The following is a 6,000-nucleotide window of genomic DNA, read 5'->3' as shown; positions in this document are numbered from 1 at the left end:
TATTTAGTTATAAATCTATATGCACTCATTTATAGACAAATACAACCCCTTTAGCACCTTTAGCAACTCTTTAACACATACACAACAACAGAACCAAGTTAAAAACAGCACTAAAGCCTATAAATACAGAACCAAGCTCTGTACAGAAATACAGCACTAGTACCAAAGCATGTCACAGCACAGAAGAGATACTACAGAACTGTAAGCTTATGGGTAATACAAGCAATTGCTATAAATCTCATGACTCAGAGTTAATGTATTTGATTAGAGAAGATTTTGTATTCATTTTCTTCATCTATCATGCCATCTTTCTTCATCTTTCTCCATGTATCAACTTCTTACATGCATAACTTGTCCGCCATCTTCTTACGTCAAAACGTAATACTGTTGTTTCCCAGAAATCACAATTATGTCCTTATAGTACCCAATGTAGTTACAGTGCCCCCACTGTAGCCTATGTAGTAACAAAGGTACCACAGTAACCAAAAAAGTAAAAGTGCCCCACAGTAACCATTATAGAGACAGTGCACTCACAGTAATCCATATAGTAACATGGCCCCCACTGTAACTAATATAATAACAGGGCCCTCATAAAAGTCAATATCATAACAGTGCCCACTTACTATAGCCAATAAAGTAACAATGTACCCACTGTAACCAATATAGTAACAGGGCCCCCACAGTAGTCAATATAATAACAGTGTTCACCTACTATAGACAACATGGTTCCCCACAGTACTCAATATAGTAAACATGTCCACTTACTGTAGCCTTTATAGTAGAATCCCCCCCCCCCCACAGTAGCCAGTATTTATCTACTGTAGACAATATATTTACAGTGTCCCCATAGTGGTCAATATATTAACATTTAACCCCACATAAGCCAATATAGTTGCAGTGCCTCCAAAGTGACCAATGTAGTGATAGGGCCCCTGCAGTAGCTATTATAGTCAAAGTGCCCCCGCTGTAGCTAATATCTTAACAGTGTATACCTACTATAGGCAATGTAGTTGCAGTGCCCCACACCAGCCAATATACTAATGCTGCCCACCCATTGTAGCCAATGTAGTACCAGTGCCTCCACATAATAGCCCCTATATTCACAGCCTCTCCACAGTAGCTAATATAGTCAAACAGAGCTTGCGGAGCGCACTTTCGTTGGAGTGTGCTCCTTTTATGGGGATAACACGTCTTGGACGGGTATTTAACAAGTGTTTGTGCTTGGATTTTGGTGCACGAAGGTGTTTTTAGGCAGCTGCCCTGACTTCCATGCGACACAAATTGGTGGGCATACCGTTGGATGATCCAACTGATTTATCCGGCTGGATTTAACATTCAAATTGTTTTGCAAGCCCATGCACTTACATGCATCACGAAAAATATGGTGAACTCTGTCAGACGTGAGCGGGGAAGCGACACATGGAGGATATTGGGCACACAATCTTAGTGAATCGTGGCACAGTGCATTATCATCAGACAATGCACTTTCGGTGAACTCCAGCAGACTATAACTAAATGTGCCCCGATGTCCGACTTTAAAAACAGGAAGTGTGAATTGCTGTGGTTGGTCAAGGTCACATAGGTTTAATAATCTGCTATGACCTTGTCAAGCATTTTTATAAATAACAAAGAAACTAGCAAATCTCTATATATCAAAAAATATTAATCAATTGTCTGCAGAGGTCACCTTAGTCATCATTTTTCTGGTTCTTTGCATACTGGAGTTACTGGTTAGCTTAGTAAATATAGTGATACGTTAAAAATGGCATTTAGAGAAAGTTGTTCATGTGATAATTTTGACATTACATTATTCACTATTATGTTACATGGAACAAATTACACAAAACAACAACACTTCGGTATAATGACCTGGGATATTATCTTTCAAGATTGTGTCCTAAATAATTGGTTTTGTTACATGAAATGATCCAATGGCTATGGTCAGACGTATGCAGGGCTTGGTACACAGGAACAGAAGACTAGCCATAGAAATATACTGAGTTTGGTAGACATGAGCAGGTAGATTAATAACAAACCAAAATAATCATTCATAGAGATCATTCACAGAGCGCGGTGCTCTGCAATTTCCATCAGCTCCATAGAGTCAGAACGGTCATGCACGGCCGTCTGCTACATTAGTCTGATGGAGCTGTGAGGGGTCTGATGGATCCTTCGTTTTCACAATCTGTGGGGGTCTCAGCACTGAGACCCCCAATGATAAGCAAGTTAGGACCTATCCTAAGTTTAGGTCCTAGCCTAACTTTAGTTTGTGGTAAAACGCCTTTAAGGCTGAAATGCAAGCATTAGGCAATGGGTTACATCATGTAGAGAAAAAAAAATGGAAAGACAGATGGAAAGACTCCAGAAAATTGGGGCACTATACTATGCTCATGGGGACAAGGCAGGAACGCTCCTGGCCAACAGTTTTAAGTCCAAATATTTGAAGGCCTAAATCCCCTTTCTCTATACAGCAGACAAAAGAGTAAAAACATCTAAACATCAGGAATATAGCCAACAGTGGTGTAACTTGAAGCTGATGGGCCCCAGTGCAAAGTCTGTGCCAGGCCCCCAACTATAATGTATGGCTTATAGTACTAGTCTTCTCATATGGAAAAGTGACACCTTATGGGGCCCGTAAGCCTCTTGGGCCCGGAACACGGCCGGCTTCAAAGTTGCGCAGGTGCGAGTGTGCCCGAGAGCTCGGTGACATCACCGGCTCTCTGGCACTTCCGAATCAGCCGCAAGCACAGTCGTGCGCATGGTGCGCTTAGCCTTAATATGGTGTGCCGAAGGGGGGGGGGGTTGTAATATAAGGTATAAAACACTTTAATAAAGCAATTGGGGGATTCTTTAATTAATGAAAATATACTCCGGCACCAGCTCACCCTGAGCTGGGGCGATGTATATGTGAGTTAGAGTGGTAGGTTTCCTTTAAAACCGCAGGCGGCTTAGGTGTCATTGACATTAGAGGTTACTATCGAACCATGATACTTCAACAAGCGTCACACTAGTTGCAAGTTACCACCTTGATGCCGTAGATGCAGATTGAATTGACGGTAGCAACTACAGATGACATTGAAACTATTTTACAAGCTAGTAAAATACTAGCTTGATACTATGATCATGTACTATGTTAGTTGTACTTTTGTTAGGTTATAAATAGAGATGAGCGAGCACTAAAATGCTTGGGTGCTCGTTATTCGATACAAACTTTTCCCGATGCTTGAATGCTCGTATCGAATAACGAACCCCATCAAAGTTAATGGGAGACCCGAGCTTTTTTTCACTGAAAGAACACATTAACAGAACAGTGAAGAACAACAAATTACAGATGTTTACAGATGTTTTCCTTGTAAGAACACATTGAAATAACACTATTCTTCACATTGCAGGTGTTCGCGCGTGTCTTCCGATAAGTAAGGAGATGTGCGTGAACACCTGGAATGTAAGGAATAGTGTTCTTTCAATGTGTACTTCAATTAAATGCTCCTGTGTTCACTGTTTTCACTGTTTTTATTCTATTCTTCACATTTCAGATGTTCGCGCGTGTCTTCCGATAAGTTAGGAGATGTGCGCGAACATCTGAAATATGAAGAATAGAATAAAAACAGTGAACACAGTAAACACAGGATCATTTAAGTGAAGTACACATTGAAAGAACACTATTATTCACATTCCAGATGTTCGCGCACATCTCCAAACTTATCGGAAAACACGCGCAAACACCTGCAATGTAAAGAATAGTGTTATTTCAATGTGTTCTTACAAGGAAAACATCTGTAAACATCTATAATTTGTTGTTCTTCACTGTTCTTTCGTTAACTAAATGCTCGTTATCAAGCAGGGGAAATAATCGTCCGAGCACCAAGCGAGTATCAAGCGAGTATACGCGCTCATCTCTAGTTATAAACCCTGTTTCCACCTGTTGGGTCAAGAACTATTACCAGCAGAATCCAGAGTGTTTATATATGTGAAAGAAAAGTGAATTGTAGAGACTGTGAATTACTCATCGTACATGGACTATAAAAACATTATGGGGCAGATTTATCAAGTGTCTGAAAGTCAGAATATTTCCAATTGCCCATGGCAACCAATCACAGCTCCCCTTTAGCTGAGCTGTGCTGTGATTGGTTGCCATGGGCAACTGGAAATATTCTGACTTTAAGACTGCTTGATAAATCTGCCCCTATGTGACCACAATTATGTACAAATGTCTCCTGTACAAGTCTATAACTTACATACAATTTTTGTTCTTGCACCTACTTTCTATATTGTTGGAAAAAAAATCTTAATAAAAATGATATTAACAAAAAAACATGAGCCTGTGTGAAAATAATTTCCTACAAAAAACAGACCATGAGGTTAGACTGCTGACAGGCAAAGACTGGACCATGTGCTCCCCCTGCAGAGGTGTTTTATACTCCCCCCTGTTCAGTTGGTAGCACCTCTCCAATCACACTCCAGTTTACAATACAGCCAACTGATTGGACAACATCTTACACGCATTTAACTATTGCCTTTCCAGGCAGAGGCTACAGCTGTAAGTTGCCTAAGTTCTCCCAGCATTATCAGCTGGGTGAGTTGTGCAGGCTCACCAGATGGATCCTGACAGGGAGAGGGCCCTAATTGCAACTACCCCCTTGTCTATACATTGGCAGGGGTGTTGCACATCCGCCTGAAGATTTATGTAGAAAAAGAATTTTGTAGCTATTATTGCTCCGTTTGGAGTGATGCTTTTTTCTATTTTTTATGCATGGAGGATCGTTTACCCAATCCTGACTAGCTTGCACCCACAATTGTTTGCACGTGCTGCCTGGACTTTCCATTTGCATTATTGTCATTGATTATCCAAAAAAAAAAAAAAAAAAAACAGAAGCGCTCCAATTGCTAAAAAGTAAATACCTATGTGGTCTTTATTTCATTTGGAACCATTGGCTCAGGAATGAGCCTTTCTTGAGGAGAAGGCTCCAACCTGCGATGAAACTCAGAGTTATTGGGGCAGATTTACTTACCTGGTCCTGTCGCAATCCCGCAGTCCGTTGTCCAGCGAGGCTTCGGGTCTGCCGCGATTCACTAAGATCGTGCGCCCTGTTCCTGCATCCATCGCTTCCGCGCTGAGGTCTGCCGGAGTTCACCTGCTTCTTCCTGGTGCATGTGAGTGCTTGATCTTGTGACACAATTCCTTTTTAAACTTCCGCGTTGTTTTTCTGAATCAGTCGGGTTGTCCGACAGCACGCCCCCCGATTCCTGCCGCGTGCAAGCCGGCGCCGATGCGCCACAATCAGATCCCGTGTGCCAAAATCCCTGGTCAATTCGGGGACAAAACGGAAATCGTCCGATGGACCCTTAGTAAATGAGCCCCATTGACTGTTGCAATTGGAATTTTCTTTTTATAATTGATAGTGGACCTTCTGCCAGGACTTTAGCTTACACCCAGTCTTGTTACATATATTGTGATGGTTCAGACTTTTTTTCTAGATTAGTATCATTGAATACTTGTAATGTATCATGTTTCCTGCTTAAATCCCCCCAAATACCTTAAAAACATATAATATTATCCCAATAACTATGCCAACAAAGAATAGATTAAGGAAGACAACTGCTTGCTGTAATCCACCAATTTCATTACCACTCATGACCACAAGTTGTTACAAAGAACTCATATTCCATCCACTTTATTGTCCAATGTCAATGTACTCTGTGGATATTTCAACAATTTATACTAAATAACTTCTAGTTCACATTATAGCATAGGATTTCCTTAATTTACAACAAGGAAAAGTACCAGTAAGTTTAACATTTGGATTTTTATTAAATAAAGCCTTTCGTATATTAAAGCATGGAAAAAATTGCAGTGTGATGGGAACACTTCACAGATCTTATGTGTGCGCTCCCTCCGTTACAACAGAGAAACAGCTTGATCACTGAAGAAAAATGACATTTCTTCACTATTAACATCTGACAACACAACACGAAAGCAAAATGCATTATAGTTGTTTC

This window comes from Engystomops pustulosus, chromosome 2 (genome assembly GCF_040894005.1).
Source record: "Engystomops pustulosus chromosome 2, aEngPut4.maternal, whole genome shotgun sequence".
NCBI lineage: Eukaryota > Metazoa > Chordata > Amphibia > Anura > Leptodactylidae > Engystomops > Engystomops pustulosus.
Note: the sequence above shows the minus strand (reverse complement) of the source record.